The sequence below is a fragment of the Anoplophora glabripennis genome, unplaced genomic scaffold (genome assembly GCF_000390285.2).
Source record: "Anoplophora glabripennis isolate ALB-LARVAE unplaced genomic scaffold, Agla_2.0 scaffold137, whole genome shotgun sequence".
Lineage (NCBI taxonomy): Eukaryota > Metazoa > Arthropoda > Insecta > Coleoptera > Cerambycidae > Anoplophora > Anoplophora glabripennis.
In genome coordinates this window covers 165,176-186,067 of record NW_019416282.1, presented here as the reverse complement: position 1 = coordinate 186,067, position 20,892 = coordinate 165,176, and the positions used below count along the sequence as shown (strand labels likewise).

General features: G+C 32.7%; 1 protein-coding gene across 4 annotated transcripts in view; it reads right to left on the bottom strand.

Annotated features, from left to right (window-relative positions):
- Positions 1-20,892, bottom strand: part of LOC108904177 (serine/threonine-protein phosphatase 2A regulatory subunit B'' subunit beta) — a 235,724-nt gene that overhangs the window by 116,473 nt on the left and 98,359 nt on the right. Inside the window, exon 1 of one of the 4 annotated variants that reach the window (XM_018706624.2) lies at positions 19,484-19,562. The exons of the other annotated variants lie outside the window; for them this stretch is intronic. The gene's annotated coding sequence lies outside the window, so the exon portion shown is untranslated. Of the gene's footprint in view, positions 1-19,483; positions 19,563-20,892 lie in introns of those variants that run through there. 4 annotated transcript variants of the gene reach the window in all.

The following is a 20,892-nucleotide window of genomic DNA, read 5'->3' as shown; positions in this document are numbered from 1 at the left end:
AGGGTTCACTGACACAATTGTTTGGTCACATAGGTGAGGTATTACTGGACCCGACGGAGCACCCGATCGAAGAGACTTCTCGCCCCGCCGATGTTGGGAATGCAGTAATTCCTCCAGAACCGACCTTGAATGCAGAGATTTTGAGAATCCTGGGGTCCGAGCCGGAGCCGGCATCTTCTTTTGCTGCGCCAGTCCACCCTGCCATAGCTACCCGTTGGTCGGAGATTATGGTAAAGGGATTGACAGATGAGACAAAACAAGAATTACTGCGTAAATATCTTGTCCCAGAAAACATGCCAATTTTGAAAGTTCCCGTATTGAACCCGGAAGTTGCTGCTGCAATTTCGACGCAGGTGGCCCGTAGAGATGAGCGTCTGGTGCAAAAGCAAGAACAACTAAGTGCAGCTATTTCTGGCATTGGGAAGATAATTTCGCTGTTGTTAGCAAAAGAGGAGGAGGGCGATCGTAAGTACATAGAACTGTTAAGCGATGCGGGGCGCCTCCTTTGTGGTTTTCATCACACTGAAACCACTATTCGTAAGGAATTAATCTCCATCAATTTAAATAAAGATATCAAAGATACATTAGCGGATGCTCCCACAGACCAATATTTATTCGGTGTAACATTAGAGGAGCGAATCAAAGCGGCTAAAACCTTGGAGAAATCGTCCCAAGATCTTAGGCCGGTTAAGCCTAAAGCAATAGTTAAGAAAACTATTATGCCGGGAAACTTGAGAAGTCCAGCCCTGACAAGAAAGGGAGCTCGGGTTGGACAACAAAACGAAAGGGCTCCCTATCATCCGTATCGTCCAACCAATCCCCACCGATCAGCATACCGGGACCCTCAATTGAATCGATGGAAGAAAACGGAGGAGAAACGTCGAGATGCATACAAAACAAAGGCGGACAATCCGAAGCGACGTCACTAAGCAGGAATAAGGTTGGTGTGTATGCTGGTAGACTAAAACAGTTCTTGGACGAATGGCGTACTATAACCTCAGATAAAGTAGTTTTATCTTATATCGGGGGGTTTAGGTTGCCATTTGTAGGTAGACCCAAACAAATTGTTTCCCCTAAGGATTCAAAGTGGTCCGAATCGGAACGAAATATTATAGCTTCTTCTATTGAAAAATTACTAAAAATAGGTGCTATTTCTGCCGTACAACCCCATAAAAATCAATATGTGTCTAAGATTTTTCTAACCCCGAAGCCAGACGGCACTTTCCGATTAATTTTAAATCTCAAATCATTAAATAAATTCATAAGGACTACACATTTTAAGTTAGAAGATCATAGGATCGTTAAGAGAATAATACATAGGGATTGTTTTTTGGCAACCATAGATTTAAAAGATGCATATATGATGGTACCAGTTTATAAACCTCATAGAATTTATTTGAGATTTAAATTCAATGGAAAACTGTACCAATACAATACCATGCCATTTGGGTTAAATTGTGCACCGCTGGTCTTCACGAAATTGATGAAGCCAGTACTGGCCAGCCTTAGAAGTAAAGGTTATTTATCAGTGTTATACCTGGATGATTTCCTTCTAATTGGACGTTCCTATAATCATTGTTTGAGTAATATCGGGGCTACAGTAGAAATTTTAGAAAGACTGGGTTTTATTGTTAATTACAGTAAAAGTAAATTAAAGCCGTCCCATTGTGTGAAGTATTTGGGGTTTATTTATGATTCGGGAAATATGAAAGTTTCTCTCCCGAAGCGAAAAGTTGATAGAATAATAAGGTTATTGAGAAAATTTTCAACTTTGCAGAATTGTTGCATTAGAGATTTCGCGAAGCTACTTGGACTTCTCGTTTCCGTTTGTCCAGCAGTTAAGTATGGATGTGTCTATACGAAGCTGTTTGAACGAGCAAAATTTTTGGCATTAAAAAAATGTGCAGGTAATTACAATGCAAAATTTAACTTACCATCATACCTTAAACCTGAATGGGACTGGTGGTTAGGCAATATATCAGATGCTTCTAACGATATTAGGGTAGATTCCTATAAAATGGAACTTTTCTCTGATGCGTCCAAAACTGGGTGGGGTGCATATGCGTCAGGTAGAAGGGACCATGGGTTTTGGTCAGAACGGGAAAGGGAAGTCCATATTAATATTTTAGAGCTTAAGGCGGTGTTTCATGCTCTAAAAAGCTTTGCTTGCGAAATGTCGAATTGTAATATTCTATGCAGGATTGATAATACTACGGCCCTAGCATATATTAACAGAATGGGAAGCGTGCAACATCCGGTGTTAAATCAAATAGCCAGGTGTATTTGGCAATGGTGTGAAGCAAGAAATATTTTTCTCTTCGCGACCTATATACGCTCGGAAGATAATTGTGAGGCGGACGCGGAATCTCGCACATGCCTGTCAAAAGAAACAGAATGGGAACTTAGTGATTTAGCTTATCAAGAAATATTAGAGAACTTTGATCAGCCAAACATTGACCTTTTTGCAACAGGGCACAATAAAAAATGTGATGCCTTTGTCTCATGGAAGGGAGGTTCAGACTGTGTATCAGTAGATGCTTTTTCCATAAGCTGGAGCGAACATTATTTCTATGCTTTCCCCCCTTTTTCAGTAATTCTTAGAGTCCTACAAAAAATTGTGCAGGACAGGGCTAGAGGAATCGTAGTGGTACCACTCTGGACCTCTCAACCATGGTACCCGTTGTTTTGTTCCTTGTTGGAGAAAAAGCTATTAATTTTTCAACCTCACAAAAAACTACTCTCTTTCAGAGGACTGCCGCATCCACTTTGGCCGAGTCTTACCCTGGCGGCAGGAATCTTATCCTACAGGCATTGAAGGTAGGCGAGGTTCCGGATGAATCACTGGAAATATGTTTAGCGTCAATAACGGAATCAACAATTAGCCAGTACAATTCAGGTCTAAAACAGTGGTGGCTTCATAGGAGTAATAAAGATTTAGATTTATTCGTTGCGTCGGTGCCGGAAATTTTAGAGTTTTTTGCCGAGCAGTTTAAAAAAGGAGCCTCCTTTGGATCCCTGAGTTCCTATAGAGCGGCGCTGGCTCAAATTTTAGAACCATCCATTACTTCCGATTTTAGGATAAAAAGATTTTTTAGGGGTGTTCACAGTTTAAGACCTACAAATCCCAAGTATAGTCACACGTGGGACCCGGCCATAGTATTGTCCTTTATAAAGAATATGTCTAATAATCAGATAATGTCTTTAAAAGATTTGACATAAATTAGCGATTCTCCTTGCTCTTGCCACGGGACAGAGAGTACAAACTTTAACAAACATAGAAATTAGTAATATAGTCCAGAACGAAAGACGGATTGAAATTAAAATACCAAAGAGACTAAAAACATCTGGGAAAGGGATTATTCAACCCACTCTCTTATTACCTTTTTATGATAGGGACGAGGCTATTTGTCCCGCTCGTACGCTTTTGGCCTATTTGGCTAGAACTAAGGATGTGAGGGGTGCCTCTAAAAACTTGTTTATTACATTTAAAAAACCCTTTCATAACGCTACTTCGCAGACTATTTCTAGATGGTTAAAGACCATACTGTAAAAGAGTGGGTTGGATATGGACCAATTTACTGCTCACAGTACGCGCCATGCGTCGACGTCAGCAGCTGCCCGGAAAAGTGTTCCTTATGATACTATCCGACTGGCAGCTGGCTGGACTGGAAAATCGAATGCCTTTGCGACCTTTTATAACAGGCCAATTCTAAGTGAAAACAATTTCGCACTTAGTGTGCTCGAGGGCTGAAGGTCATGTATTCTAATTGTAATGGTTTCTTACATGTTACTTAGCTAGCATATTATACATAATAGGCATATAGGTGCATATTTTCTGTTCTGTTACTAGTTTAGATTAATAAAAACTTAGGACCACTATTGTCTTGTTGGTTATGTTACATGTACTGTATAGCTGTAATAAATACTGTTGCAACTGTCTTTAAACAACTACAATATTACTTATTTACGAAACGAGGCCGAAATATAATTGACAGATTAAACGAACTTACCTAAGTGAAGTTGAATCTGAATTATATGAGGCCTCGTTGAAGTAAATAAGTCCCCCCCCCCCCTTTTTTCCTCAGTGTATACCCATTGTGTTGCAACAGGGGGCTTTAAAAGTGACTGAAGGTACTGCCTGCGACAGCGGAGTAGGAAGCGGTGGAGGGGAACCACCGGGAGCGTTCGTTTCTTTAAAAGATGTGTGGATTAGACACCTAGCGAGGGTACTACAATATTACTTATTTACTTCAACGAGGCCTCATATAATTCAGATTCAACTTCACTTAGGTAAGTTCGTTTAATCTGTCAATTTTAAACAAGATCACTTCAAAACACAAGTTTTAGAAATAAGCTTTTACTATATTATTTTCAAATTTGTCAGATGTATTTTAATCGAAATTGTTGAAATGATTAAAATTAAGTTATAATAACATGTATGTAATTCTTTTGTATACTATTAGGTTAATAGATATGATTTAACAAATACGCTTTCCTTGGTTTTATTTTCGTACAAATAATTGTGGTTTATTCTAGAATTAAGTTTTTAGGTTACAGCTGTCATATTTTCATGTCTTATTTAATATAGAATACAAAATCGTATTCTATGGTTCAAGCTTGATGGAAAAGTCTCTAGTAAAAAGTTACCGAGCACAGCGCTTAAAAGTAGTCCATATATAAAATTATCCACTGAAAAATAGAAGAAATCATAAACTAGTTGATGGATAAAATAAATAATACATTTAAAAATTTTCAATCTTCTCAACTTTCGAAAACTCGACATAAATAACGACTATTTGAAAATTGTACACTAGAAAAACCCGTTCACTTTTTACTATGTCAAGCCAAGTCAGTTTATAATTTTTTAGGGCCACTAGTTTGAAAAATTCCCGGGCCGCTTTTTTCTCCCAGTCCGGCGCTGAAAGTGGCTAATCAAATATGCACAAACATGTATGTATAATTATTGATTTTTTTCTTTTTCGTTTTATTCAATGTAGATGTGTGTCATCTCATTTAAGGGGGTGGAGGGGGAAAGGAGGGTGAGGTGGTTGGTCCGTTTAGGGTGGAAACGATTCAGTATTGCTAGTAGGTACTAAAAAAAATTTTTTCGGATTTTTTCAGCCAAAAATAAATTAGGCCAAAAACCGGTCTTAGGGGCCCTCCTCCTTTAGTTTGTCAAAATGAAGTTAGTCAGGTAATTTACGTTCCAGAGAAGTGACATCCAACGCAGTGCCCATATAGTACAGGGTGTCTCACTAAGGTCGGTGAGAAACGATATTATGGAAAGTGTATGCCCTAAAGCAGCGGTCGGCAACTGGGGGACCGCGGTCGAGATCCGGACCGCGGAAGGTAAAATACTGGACCGCCAAAAATTTTTTTGGAAGGATAAATTACTCAAATTATATAAAAAATATTTTTGTACGTTTGAGTGCCACCCTTATATTTTTTTCTAGTACTTTACAATTGTGTGGCTGATTTGAGTTCTTAATGGTTAGTAAGCAGATTAAATTTGAGTCCAAATTAAAAATGTTCAAAAGTATCCGGACCCCATCTAAAATTACTTGCCGACCCCTGCCCTAGAGCTTCGGGAAAATGAAATTATTTAATAAATCGACCAAGAGAAATCGCTGGAATTTTGGCTGTCTCGTATTTTTCGGAGTAACAGTTTGAAAAACAATTATGTAGATGGCCATGAAAACGTGACAATAGTTTATTTAACCTAAAGTTGAGCATACTCAATAATAGTCGGATTTGAATAAAATTGACTCACTTCTGTTGCCATAGTTTCCCTCAATCGGGTTGATGCATTATTGAGAAAAATTGAGTGATTTTTTTTTACAGTGTAACTTACCTTTAAAACGTTGCCAGACTCTAATAAAACACCCTGTATATTGAGGCGAACCAGACATGATCAATACTTTGCGATTTATTAAAAACACATTATTTAATGAGGAATGTTTTTAGTTCTAATTGGCTACTAACTTTGCAGTGTCTGGTAACTGACAACCTCAATAAAAAGTTTCGAAATTCCCAACCGTTCTATGTTATTGTTTCATTATTTTTNTTCATCGTTTCTTTGGTCTAGAAATGAAGAGTACGCGTCAAGATCGTGTATTAAACGCCTGTAAGAAGGCAACCGCTCTCTTACATACATGGCGGCGCACCCTTTTGAACGCTCAATCGCTTTCGCTTTCATTTGTTTATAACTTCAAATAACAGTGAAAAAAACAAATTTTCACACTGCAATTACTCATAATTTGTAGTATCTAACGTGAACTTTCAAACGCCGTCAGCAGAATTACAAAATACCTATTCAATCAAAAGTTATTAACAATTGAAAATCGCAAAAATTGCATTTTTCGAATTTTTAACGGCGTTTATCTCGAAAACTATGAGTTTAACAAAAAAATTGCAAGAGACATTTTCTTCTTAAAATGGGTCAAAGACAAGAAAATACTTTTTATTTTGCCAAAAACTAAGTTCTCAGTATTTTGCAAGTTTTTTGTTAATAAAAAACTTATCGACGTCCGGGCAAACTTCTACCCAAAAAATTCGTATTCTGCAGCTCAAAATTAAAAAATAACACTTGGGTAACTCCAACTAAATGAAGGAGGCAATTGGAACCTCCTTGGCTAATATGGCAATATAAACAGTTTAACATTTTAATGCGAGGTTGCCAAGTTATGTAGAATTGATGACCTAGTTAAATTACAATATTTTGAGCACCCCTGTTTTGCGTCGGTTCTTATACGGGACACTCTATACAGGGTGGTCCGAATTTTATGCAGGAAACTTCGAGCGTAGATAGATCTCTTTAAAATAATAAGTGTTTGCCTTATAAACATAGGTCTGTATCGGTCCCGTTTTAGAGATACAGGGTGTTGAGGTTTTAAAAAAAATGATTTTTTGTTTATATCGCACACTACCTTACAGGTGGTGTAGAAAGGAGTGTAAATAATTTTGTTGATGTGCTTACAAATTGCACTTACTTTTGAACATAAACAAGTATTCTTGTAATATTATCGTTAGAAGTGTCTGCCACAAGAGGATTGTATTAGTATGAATAACTTGAGAACGGTGAATCTTAGGGGAAAAAATAAAGTTACCATTTTTTAAGTATTTTGTGCATTAAATATAAATGAGTTATAATGACATGTAAAAAATGCAGTGGCGTAGGTTTTTTGTAAAAAAAAGGGGGTGACCCCTGTCCAGTTGTGCACCACTGGTTGAACCTTTGAAGCTCATATTTTAGGAAATATAAGGCCTACTATCATACATTATACGTACCAAATTTTATTGAGATCGGTTAATAGATTCCGGAGATATAAACAAAAAATCAATTTTTTTTGACCACTTCAACACCCTGTATCTCTAAAACGGTGCCGTTCCAGACCTATGTTTATAAAGCAAATACATATTATTTTAAAGAGATCTATCTGCCCTCGAAGTTTCCTGCATAAAATTCGGACCACCCTGTATATGTAAAACAACGGAATTTTTAGGGATTTTACAAATTCCATGTTACGATTTTGAACTATATCATGTTTTTCTTCTTATTGGCGCAATGAACTCACTATTATTAATCTAGCAAACATCATCGACAGAATAAAGAGATTGATTGAAAATAATTGACATATAAGTCCTGCATATAATATTCAAATATTGGCTAACGTGTTTAACAAACAGTGTAAACATAATTAAGAAACCCTGTCGTTTCGAGACGTAGTAATTATTACTTTCATTCATCCAACTTGGTTTTTAATATTTAACATGATTATTTATTCACATATTGTGATTTGGTCTGCTACTTAAACATAATCACACTTTCTTTCAGTAGCACATGGTTAACCACGGCCTTGGTGGTTAGAAAAAGTAAAATTTAAAATTAATTAATCCATAAAATTGTTACAACTAACTGCTTTAAATCAGTTATAAGTGGAATCACAAAAATGCGAGTAATGAACACAGATAGTAATATTGTAACGATTAAAATGGGTCATTGAGATTCGGTTATCAGTTTATATCTCAGTTCCGTTTATTGTAAATATTCAGTCTGAATATGTCCGGTAATGGAAAATAATTGTCACACTTGATAAAAAAGTAACCAATTCTAAAACATCTCTGTGCAGAATGATGAAACTTATCAAATTTATGGTAGAAATCTACTGAATTCGAATATAAGTACGTGTACCAGTGGCGGGGATACGGCGGGTCACTTCACTGACTGCCTTAGCAGATCAACACCACAGGATATTTTAAAAATTTGATCACTACCTGTAACTTCTTATGGTGTTTCCGAGAAAAAAAAATCATTAACATTATCAAATATTCCACAAAACATAAAATGACTAGAAATTTACATTTTTGTTAGGGGTAGATGGTAAGGAGTATAGCCAGGAAAAAAATTGGGCGCCAGGTAGTTTCTTGCACATTTCATAAAAACGTTATATTTACAATTGTATATTTAAAAGAAATCGTATAAACTTTTTTTGCGAAAAGAGTAGTTCGAAAGTTGTCAGTTTTATTAAAGTACTTGGTAATGTTATTGAAAGTTAAACAAGTAACAAATTAAAAATGGTTCGTTTTTTGAATAAAATGAAAGATATCCTTTTTCTTGGAAACAATATAAGGAGTTGGGAGTAGTGCCAAAATTTTCAAATATTGAATATTTATTTAACCTATTTAGCATCTTAAAAAAACACTCAAAGAATTATTATTAACAAAAATTTGTCCACGTATTTTAAGTATTGCAGTACATAATATAGTATATTGAAATGAACACATTGTATCTCAAGACACAACACCGAGAAATAGCATAGAAAATTTTCATGAAATTATAATGAAGAATAAAATAAAGACAAATTACTTTTAAAGAAAAATAAAAAGCTCATTTCATAGTTATTTCATATAAAACCTAAAACATTATCAGTCAAAATTTGAAATAATACGTTTTAAATGATAAGCATGTCAAGAAAATAAATTTTAGGTACGAAGGAGAAGCATGAAGGTAAAAGAAAATGCCACAAGAAGGGCCAATTTAGAGATTTTATGAGTAAATTAATGTTAAATAATCTAGTACAAAAGAAAGTTCAAATATTATAACATCAGAAACACATAGGCTAGAAGTTTCTTATAAAAAAAATTTGTCATGCAAAATATCATATAAAAATTTCTTGTAAATTAGTATTAAGACGTATAAAATCTACTACGCAGTTATAAAATGTAAATTACGCCGTAAGGTAATTAAAATCAAATTCATCGCAATATGCTAGAGAAATTGCGCAGTTAGAAAATGATAACATGGATACGAGCAACCAATGGCAATAGGCCAAATCAGTGAATTTACCTGGTACCGGAAAAACAAAAAAACATCGTGGGAAGTCAACAAGCTGTAGAGAGGTGAAAAAAGGAGGAGATTCGAGAGACTGGTGAGGGGTGCATGTTGTCCTGTGGCTCCCCAAAACAACATCTAAAACACCAGGAAGCACTATACACAGACCCAACAGCCATCTTCAACGCACGAGAATAGCAGACAAACCACAACAATAAAGTGAGGTTAGAGAAACGTACGCAAATTGCCAGGCAGAACGAAATAAAGTAAGTCCAGTTGCATAACTGTTTTCTCCATGCCATAAAGTGTTGCAAATTTGAACTATAAAAACTATTTGTGAAACAGAAAACCCGTTTCGACTATAAACAATTTCAGTGATTAAAATTTAAATTGACATTTTTGAACATTCTATAATTTAAGTATTAATTTAGTTTCCAATGTTCGTAATATAAGTTAATTTGTTTTGAAAAACGTTTAAAAATAATGATAATTGGTTAACCAAACATTTTCTAAACTATAATAGGTAGAATAAGGCATTTCTCAGACAATTATTCATGTAAAAGTATATAAAGAAAATTTTAGTTTCTGTGTTCATCAAAAGGATTGTTTGAAATTGAAAGAAAAATAAGTAATAAATGTCATCTTGTGTAAATCTTTCAAATTTTGCTTTTATTCAATGCTTCCTACCAAAAATTAAATAGTAAAGGTTAATTAAAAGAGCATAGAACCGCCCCTATGAGGTAAGGACTCATGCTATTGATAAAATAAAGTGTTTTTTCTTGAGGGACAGTGTAGAAAATGAACATTCCTATCTACACTAATAAAATCCTGTCTACACTGTGAACATTATTTATACAAAGTAAAGCTGCCGGAGGCGATGTTAGCAATGATAAGGTAAGAAAGTCTAATTCGTCTATATTTGTCAGTGTTATTATAAAATTTTCTTATCAGAACCTATGCTCAATGGAAAATTAGATATAAACACACCCAAATGACATTTTACATTATAAAAGGCGCCCAAACGGATATTTAATAATTATAAACACACAAAATTTACACACCATCACATAATACAACAACACACAACACCATTACTTACATTACATTACTAATAATACCAAAACAACACAATAAACAATAAAATATAATAATATATTATATTAGATTTAAATTTTTTTTAACGCCAATACATTTTATAGCTATAATATGCTGTCATAGTTGTTAATATGAAATTTAAATTTTTAAACGAACAAATATCATGGGAATCGTGTGGCGGCAACTCATACAAAAATTTATTGCACACAATAGATATTTTTGGCGTTTTCACTTACCCATATTCATAATAATTAATTCAAACAATATACATTGTTTAATGTTAAATGAAACAGATCATTTTCATTCGTATTAAGTGAATGAAAGTTTAAAATTAAATATTTGCTTTGTACGATGTAGCACGAAAATAAAATTGTTCTCGTAATATTTTTTACTTTTTATAACATTTCCCATATGTATCCATACAAAATCAAGTGAAACGGGCACTTATAGGCGAAAGGAATTAGCCATGGGATTGAAGGAACGGATCTTGTATTATTTGGCTCTCAAGACACATTGACGTCATAGTGTCTTTTCATGAATTCAAGTTCCGTTAGTCAGTGATAAAGGAAGTGGAATGATACAGTAGAAAATTACTCTTCAGTAGATTAATTATAAAATGAAAAACCTACAGTAAGAATTTTATGTCTATCAAAACGAATTTATCGAATTTGCTTATACAAAGCAATCAATCACGGTAGCACATTGAGAAAGACCAGGTATATATTCTCATTATTCTTGTAATAGACAGGTACTGTCAAAAATATCCTGGAAATTTATACAAGAATTTTCCCGACAGTTTTATACTTTTCGTTTATGAAAACGGGAATTACACATACTAGATTACTGATAATTTTGACTGACGCAACATATTCATGTAATATTATACACAAGCAAATTTATATTAACTGTGTGGTTTTATAAATTTGCACTTTTGTTAATTAATTGTTGATTACACCAAAACAATTCATATGAGAAATAGTAAAGACGTATAAAAGTCTATAACATATTTTTAAAATGTAATAGTGCAACATAAAAAGTAAGAAGGCACTCTGAAAAGTAAATATAGGGGTAGAAATACAACATAATAATTATCTTTGTCTAGAATTTAGTACGGAATAATCAATCATTATCAGTGTAGAGTCTCTGCAGTGTAGTTTCTAGAAGTTGAAAATTATGAATATATCTACAATATTCTATAAGTTTAATGTAATTTCCCTGAAATTTTAAAATTTGCAACTTACTAAACCTGGTATCATTGGTTGCATAAGTATGCTCAACAGGATGTTATATAAAAATATGTCAAGCCGTTAACCACCTATTTTTGGGTGAAAAAAATGGGACTTTCCTTTTGCTTTTTTCTATTTTGACTTTCAATATCACAGTGTAAAAGTCATTAGTAACTTCTCTCCTATTTAAGAAATTTTGCACAGGCGCGCTTTTTGTATTATTTTGATTGAAAACACCGATGCATAAACAGAGCAGGGGTTATAACGATCACTGGACCCTACATTTTTAAGGCCTGGTATAATTACGGGTTATTTTTCAGATCAAGCTTTTCTTTATCTTTGTAAAATTGTAAAATTTTGATGTAGAGTTTTTAAAGGTTTTAAAGATACCACGACTTGTTTGAATATATGATCTGAACTATTTTGCTTACCTTATTATGGAAATATTGGCATTTTATTTTTCATTGACTTTGACATGGGTTCCGGTTAAACCTTTTTTAAATTTATAAAGTAATTATAATTTTCGAAATGAGACCACTTTAAGATCGAGATTTTAGGTTAGCTACATTCCAATATTAGAACTTAGAAAACAATAATAATAAACAATATATATTTAGACTTATTTAATAGTCCTGTAGCCAGGGGGATCCCAAATGCCTCCTTTATTTAGATGGAGTTANAAACGTGACAATAGTTTATTTAACCTAAAGTTGGATAAAGAGCACCAATAAATAACGAAATACTGAGCATACTCAATAATAGTCGGATTTGAATAAAATTGACTCACTTCTGTTGCCATAGTTTCCCTCAATCGGGTTGATGCATTATTGAGAAAAATTGAGTGATTTTTTTTTACAGTGTAACTTACCATTAAAACGTTGCCAGACTCTAATAAAACACCCTGTATATTGAGGCGAACCAGACATGATCAATACTTTGCGATTTATTAAAAACACATTATTTAATGAGGAATGTTTTTAGTTCTAATTGGCTACTAACTTTGCAGTGTCTGGTAACTGACAACCTCAATAAAAAGTTTCGAAATTCCCACCCGTTCTATGTTATTGTTTCATTATTTTTCCATACATCACGTATATCGACGTGTATATGAATGGGGAAGGCATTATTCATCAGACGCTCGACAGCTTTCGACTGTAAAATGTAATTTATGGTTCACTCTGAGGGACGCGGTACTACCCCAAAATATATCGGTAATTTATTATTTTATTACGGACTTTCTAGACGCAAATAAATATTGCTCCTGTACGAAAAAAAAAGTATCAGAAAAGCAATCCATTACCGGAAACAACAATTTGTTAAGTATTTCTACTATAAGTGCCTTTATAAGTTCTTTCTGAAAATAAAAGTTTATTCCTACGAGTTTCTTGAGGAGTTTCCCAATTCGTAGAGTATACCAGGGCGATATTTAATGATGCGTGCGACACACGTCGTTGTGGTTCTGGCTGCCCATCCCTAATAAAGGATGTCCCAAAATTCAAAGAAGTAATAGACCTTTTTAGTAGTGACGTCACATACGCCAAATAATAGGCAACCCCATAGTGCACATTGTCATGAAGAATTTCCCAATATTTTTAGTAGATCGATTTTCATAAAAAACATAAGTGCCAAAAAAATGTCTTCTTTGTCATAATCTTAAACATCGCGATATTCTGGCAATATTAGAATATCAAAGGTCAAGTGGCAAACTAAATGAATTATAGAATTTATGTATTTAAATTTATATAACAATATTGACTTTTATAGTAATTAAATTATGTCAATGCGCATTAAATATAATTTTATGTACGTTCAAAATTGATAAATGTGAGTTTTCTATTATAACTTATTTTAGAAATAAGAAGAAATTATACATACTTATGAGGATTATTTTAATTTGTTTGTTATTTATGGAAAAAAGCAGCAGATTCTCTACATATTCTTGAAATGACTGTCACATTTTCCATAATAACAAACAAATTAAAATAATCCTCATTAGTATAATTTAAACGATCCCCAGGCATTTTTATTTAAATTTTCGGCAAAAACTATTCAGACACAACAATAATTTGACAACCAACTTGACAAATGTCATGTTATTTCAATTTATTTTAGTGTTTCCGGTCATGGCCAATTTGACAACAGGTCTGATACGAGAAAAACTGCCCAAAAAATATAAAATTGCAAATATCTCTAAAAGTAGTAACGGCAACTTATATTGCTTAATATGCTTAAAAATTCTAAAAAATGCTTAATGTTTAAAAATTCTATTCATAAAATTCTATAAATTTTGAATTACTTGATGTAGGTATAGATAACAAACAAAATAGTGATATTTTAGTCCAATTAAATAAGCCTTTAAATCGAAATTTTGGTCAACTTGCCTGAATTTTTTATAAGAGTTAGTTTTGAGGTAAGAGGTTTTTCAAGATAACTCAAAGGGCTAGAAAAAAAAAGTTTGGTATAAGAGTTGTAAAGCATACAATACTACATAAAAATGACCTCTTTACTTTTTCTTGTACTATTAATATTAACAGAGTTAGGGAGCCTAGAAGTTAAGGGAAGATTTCAGAAATTTAAAAAAATCATAAGCAGAAAAATGAATCAATTTTATAATTTTTTTTTTGATCTACTCTAAAAAATGTAACCTTTCTTTTCAGAGAAAGAGATATATTTTTTTTAATTTTTGATAAGAAAGTTATAACAATTTCAAATTTGTTGTTCACCCCCCCTAAACAGAGATTTTAACGAAAACCTCGAAACAGATCAATTTAATTTTGTCAATTTGTTTACATAAATCACATTTTTAATTCTTTTTGAGTAAATATGAATATTTTATAAATAAAAAATATAGTTTTTCTGAAATAAAAAATAAGGTTAGCATCCCCCAAACACGGAATCACTTGCGAAATATTTGTTTTTTATCATAAGTAATTTCCATTTTCTTTCATTTCAAAATATTGATTAGAACCCTAGAAATTTTGAAAAAACTGTTTTGGGGGGCGAACTTTGAGGGTGTATTTCCGCAGATAAAAAAAATACGTGTCTACATTTTTTAGAGTAGATTGAAAAAAAATACAAAATTCATTCGTTTTTCTACTTGTTATGATTTTTTAAATTTCTGAAATCTTCCCTTAACTTCTAGCCTCCCTAACTGTTAATTTTAATAGTACAAGAAAATATGCTGCTATATCGAAATCACCTGATCATATTGGCTTAAGGACGGGATTTTGTACAAAAAATATCGCCCAGCGTAGGTCACGAAACGGGACCCCGGCAGGTGCTGTTCTAGCGGCCAACGCTTCAAGTCTAATAATTCCGCTGCACCGGATATTCGTCCGATTTTTCAGGAACGGCTCCAATTTGTGTACATACAATCTTATAAGGAAAGAGAGTAAANTAAGAGAGCGTTCTAGACCAAAGAAACGATGAAAATTGAACGAATGAAAATTTGCAATAATACAATAATTAAAATTATTATACAAGTTTAAAAAATAATAATTATAAAAATACCTAAATTATACGTTGTTACATTTTTAATATAAGTAAGTATAAACTTTTTTTCTATCGTTTATAAATAAAACTAATATAATTTCGCTAATTTTTTTCATATAAATCGTATAATAATAATGTTTACAAAGCAAATTAGAATTAACCATGCAAACATTATATCTTTGATATTTCAAATTTTCGCGCCTTTTTAATGCATTTTGTTTTAAACGATTATCATTTATTTTTAAAACTTTTTTGTAGCCGCGCTTCAAAATTGTACTGAAGATGTAAAATTATTAACGTTCATGTTACAAGATGAATAACTTAATTAAATCAGATCTTTGTATTATCTGTCAAAATAATTTTAATTTTAATTATTGTAATATTACAATTTTCATTAAATTGTTAATGTTTTGGTCAGTTTTCATCGTTTCTTTGGTCTGGAAATGAAGAGTACGCGTCAAGATTGTGTATTAAACGCCTGTAAGAAGGCAACCGCTCTCTTACATATATGGCGGCGTAGCTTCAAATAACAGTGGAAAAAACAAATTTTCACACTGCAATTACTCATAATTTGTAGTATTTAACGTGAACTTTCAAACGCCGTCATCAGAATTACAAAATACCTATTCAATCAAATGTTATTAACAATTGAAAATCGCAAAAATTGCATTTTTCGAGTTTTTAACGGCGTTTATCTCGAAAACTATGAGTTTAACAAAAAAATTGCAAAAGACATTTTCTTCTTAAAATGGGTCAAAGAACAATATTTTTTTGCCAATAACTAAGTTCTCAGTATTTTGCAAGTTTTTTGTTAATAAAAAAACTTATCGACATCCGGGCAAACTTCTACCCAAAAAATTCGTGTTCTGCAGCTCAAAATACATAAAAAACAATTGGGTAACTCCATCTAAATGAAGGAGGCAATTGGGACCCCTCTGGCTACAGGACTATAATGAGAGAAACCTCATTACTTTGTGAAATTTGTGAATGTATCCCTCTGCAATTCGTTTACATAACTGTAAAACTAAAATTGCAAACTGAATTTATTTAATCCGAATTGCAATCCGAAGTTAATATGGCGTTAGAATTTTGGTCCATTTGCATTTCAATTTTTTACTTCAAAATTACACAAAACATTTTCTGGTATAAAAGTTCATTCAAAATTTCACTGAATGTCTCATAAACAACGAAGTTATTTTTTAATTGTAACTTTGACAAATAGGCACTAAAAGAAAAGGGTATCTCGTTGATTAATTAATTTTATTTATTTCAAATTCATGCTAAATACAGAAAAGTGTTTGGACACGTCTAAACAAAATAAAAATAATGGAATAAAAAGTATACACTTAATTAAAACACAATAAAATATAAGTAACGACAAAATACACTTTAAAACAATAATAAAAGACTAAAATGAGAATTAATTTATAAACGGTATGTTGAACTATAAACTAAAATATTAAAAAATACATGAGGATTAAGCTCGAAAATCATTAAACTTTGTATTAAAAAATTCAATAAAAGTATAAGCCCACTAAACACGAAACGTAAATGAAACGTTGCAAATGAGATGTTTTACTAAACATTTGAAACATTAACTAGAAACGTTTCTGTTTCATTACAGAAATGTAGCACTTGAAAACTTATTTAGTGAAACATAGCCGAAACGTTACAATTGAAGAGAGTTTGAAACATTACTCGAAACATTCCCTTTCGATCTCGGAAACATAACAGACGAACAACCCTTTGCTATTTTTGCTTATCTTATGGAACATTCGGCATTAGTTAAATTTTGCTCTCAATCCCCAATCCTTCTCAAGCGTTAGTTCATTTGCCTTTGTTATATAAAGACATAATTAGAAAAAAAAATGTGGTAGCATATTTATAACACAAGTCTAGAAAAAATGTATGTTCGTGACTTGCGTAGACTGCGCGTAACAGCCCGAGTTTATTTGTTTCCCGTGTGTCGTTTCAATTCGTATTATGTTAGGTTAGGTTTGCGGTTTGTCAGTTTGCTTGGTTTCGTTGTTATTCATCTTTACTTTGACGCTATTTTATGTGATAATTTGTAGTGTGTGCAGTTGTGGTTATTGTAAGGTGCATATAAAATAATGAATATTGATGCAAAATGTTTAAAACGATATGTGTGAAGAGATTTCCAATTTTGCGTCACATCTACCTAAATATAGTTATACCCACTACCTATTACAGACAAGAGGACAAGGGACAAGAACTAAGAAAATGGAACAACAACTATACGTTTCGATATAATTTGAAGAGCAACTACTTAGTCAGTGAGAACTATTTGAAATATGGATGAATCAAGTGAAATAGACGTCATTTATTTTATATTTTGTACAAATGTTTATATTTGTTTATGTGTATAGGCATGCTTAAATAAAAGAGTTTAGGTATACCTACAGATATTTACTTTGTCAAGATATCATTTTGTATCCTTATTTCTGCTGTATAATTTATTATTATTAAAAGGATATATGTAATATTGACCATGCGTAGAAGAAATTATAACTTTATATTATTTTTCAGTAATGTTATTTGTTTTTCATGTACCTACCATTTCAAGATTCATAATCATAACTAACTTTTTCTAATTATCAGTTCGTCATTGTTACCATATTCATGATGGTCTCAACATTAGAAAATTTCCATTTCAGAAGCGTATTTGAACAATATAAAATGTGTAGCTTTTTTTTAATGCTTCTGATATTGTTTTGTGATATTTTTATTTGTACGATGAATGGCAAAATTCGTAATCCATATTAGAAACTTTTTTCAGTGGCTTCTCAAAAAGAAAGAAATTCTTAGTAAAAGTTGCCGCATCCCCAAACTAGAAGAGCATATTTATTTTTTTTAATATACAATGTAACTTTTTTTAGTTCGAATTAAGTCATTCACAATACAAATAAAAATATCACAAAGGAGTATTAGAGATATTTAAAAAAATACTCACACTATTTATACTATTTCAAAAACGCTTTTGAAATGAAAATGATCTAAAGTTGAGAGCATTATGAGAACAATATGGTAATAAAATTATTATGTTACTCAAACATTTCTGAAAATATACTGAAACGTAAAACAAAAATATCGAGGGCATAAATGGAACATAAAAAGAATGTTACTGAAACCAATTTTTTGAAACGTTTCATTGGAAACGTATTTTGGGGAGGACATCTTGGGCTTCTAGAACGTTACCAGAAGGTTGCATGGATTTTTTATGAAACGTTTCAAGAAAAATGGAAACGTTTCTGAAACATGTCAGAAACTGAAAAATGTTTAGTGGGAGAAGCACGAATAAGAAATGTAAATTCTCTACCATTTAAATTTCTTACAAGTAGAGGTAATACATTGAAAAATTGTAATCCGAACGAATTTGTACCTTTTCCTGGAGTCTGAAAAATCTAGTACTATAAAGGTAATTTTTCTTTCTAGTATAGAACTAGCTTCTACCGCAAAAATTGTGAAAATTGTTTTTAAGATAAAGAAAACATTGAAATATGTAAATAGAAGAAATAGTATGAAGTATTTTTTACAATCGTCTTTGTTTGGAATTATTTGAAGAATATATGGCTGTTTTATGCGATAAATACATTTTTAAATTGAAAAAATGGATAATTTGGTATTTTGATGGAGATAAAAAAGTAAACCATACCAAGACCCATCATCAGAAAAATGTGCTAATTTAAAAAATGCGAAAATCCAATATGGTGTCTACAAGAAAAACAAATGTTGTTTCCTGATAAATACCACACATATGACATATGACATGTCAATTTCCCACAAAAATATGTTAACAGTGTCCGAATTTTAAAATCTACTTTTTCCGTTTTGTTTTAGTACATAACTCCAAATCAAAAAGAATAAGCATAAATTGAAACACATAATTGATTTTATATTGCGGCTATTATTACCTCCAACACCTTTTAAGTCATTTGGAAACACGTTTAATGCTTATTTTCGGCGGAAAGTAAAATACGAGCGGTAATTTTTCATCGCCTCGTGTTCCACGCCATCGAAAAAACTAATATGTAATGGTATTTCGGGCCGAACAACCAAAACTTTTCGTTCTGCAATAATAATAGATTAACTTCCCACACGCCAAAACTTACACAAGGCCGTCACTATAGCGTACATAAAACATTAATCTCCTACATCAAACGACATTATGAACGTATCCATCACGAAGTCAATATTTACCCTACCATGTCGGGCCTTACAACATTTTATATAAAACGTTATGTGAGGTTATACCGCGGCTAGAGTGTATTTCACTGCCCTGCTCAGACGCCGACATATAAAATTTAGAAGCTCGCCTCACCTCTCTCATCCTAAGGCGTATTTATACTCTGTCCTTTAAAACTGTTTTTATGCGGAAACTGCACAACGACACGAAGCACTCACACATACACTCGCTTTCGCGGAAAAAGGGGGCACATTCGGCGACGGAACGGCAGAAAAGGCGACCGAACAACAAACAAAGGTAAACGCACTGAAAGGAAAGTAGAAACGGCTATTCTGGATTTAGGACGGCTGAAACTAAAATAAAACATGTGGGTTATCTATGTAGTAGTGATCGAATTAGCGCTGCTCCAGCACTACTCCCGAATATCTATATAATGAATGGAAGTTCCTGGACGCAACAGAACAAATAAACAGCGGGCGGATTTAACTCTGCTCCCAAGGCCCCGTCTAAGTGAAAACAATGGATTCTACATACCTACAGAGTGGGCCATTAGTGTGAGAAAGTAATACACAAACAAAGTTTATATAAGAGTTGTACAGAATCAAAAAACCTAAAGGACAAAATTAATTTGAAACACGCAGGGCGATGAGTAAAAACGGGACACGCCAAATTCATTTTCCAAATTTCCATTTTCCATTTCCATTTTCTAAATGGAACACCCTGTATATTTATAAACATATGGATTTCTGAGAAAATTCTATATATGGCAATATAAACAGTTTAGCATTTTAGTGCGGGGTTGCCAAGTTATGTAGAAAATTATTTGAATTTTGGAAAAAACATGACCTCGAGGAAGTTGTATTAACTTTCAACTACTAACACTTGGAGTAAAAATATTTGAAAGAGTTATAGGCAAATGTTAGGCAAAGAATACTATATTAGCTAATATCGATATTTTATACAGGGTGGGCCACCAGTAACGCCTCGGTCGCTAGTGACCAAACGGCAAATGTTACAGAAACCCGTTTAGGTGGGTATGTGTAGGTTGATTACAGCTACATTTTAAAAATATTTTGAGATATACAGGTTGTCCAGGAAAAGCGTACCATATCAAAGTTATGTTTTTTTAAACGGAACACCCTGTATTTTACTGCATTTTTGAAAGTACCGTAAAAAAATAGGTGAACTTTATTAAAGGTTCTGCATACCTAGGACTTACAGTTTGTGAGATATTTCAATTTAAGTGAAAATGCAGGCATAGCGTAGAAATTTAATATTAGCAATAAAAAAATAATTTTAAGGAAGCAGCTTTGGAGGGTCTATTTTAGATCCTTGAAGTTATAAATTGTTATATTTGTCGTCACTTAGTATTATACAGGGTGTTCAAAAAACTGCTGAATACTTCTCTCAACTTTAAACAGCAATAACTTGGTTATTTTAAATGGAACACCCAGTATATTTTTACTTTGGGAGTTGGGAAATTTAAAACTCTTTCAAACTGTGTATAGGTTCCCTATACCTATCTCTAACGGTATTGGAGATAT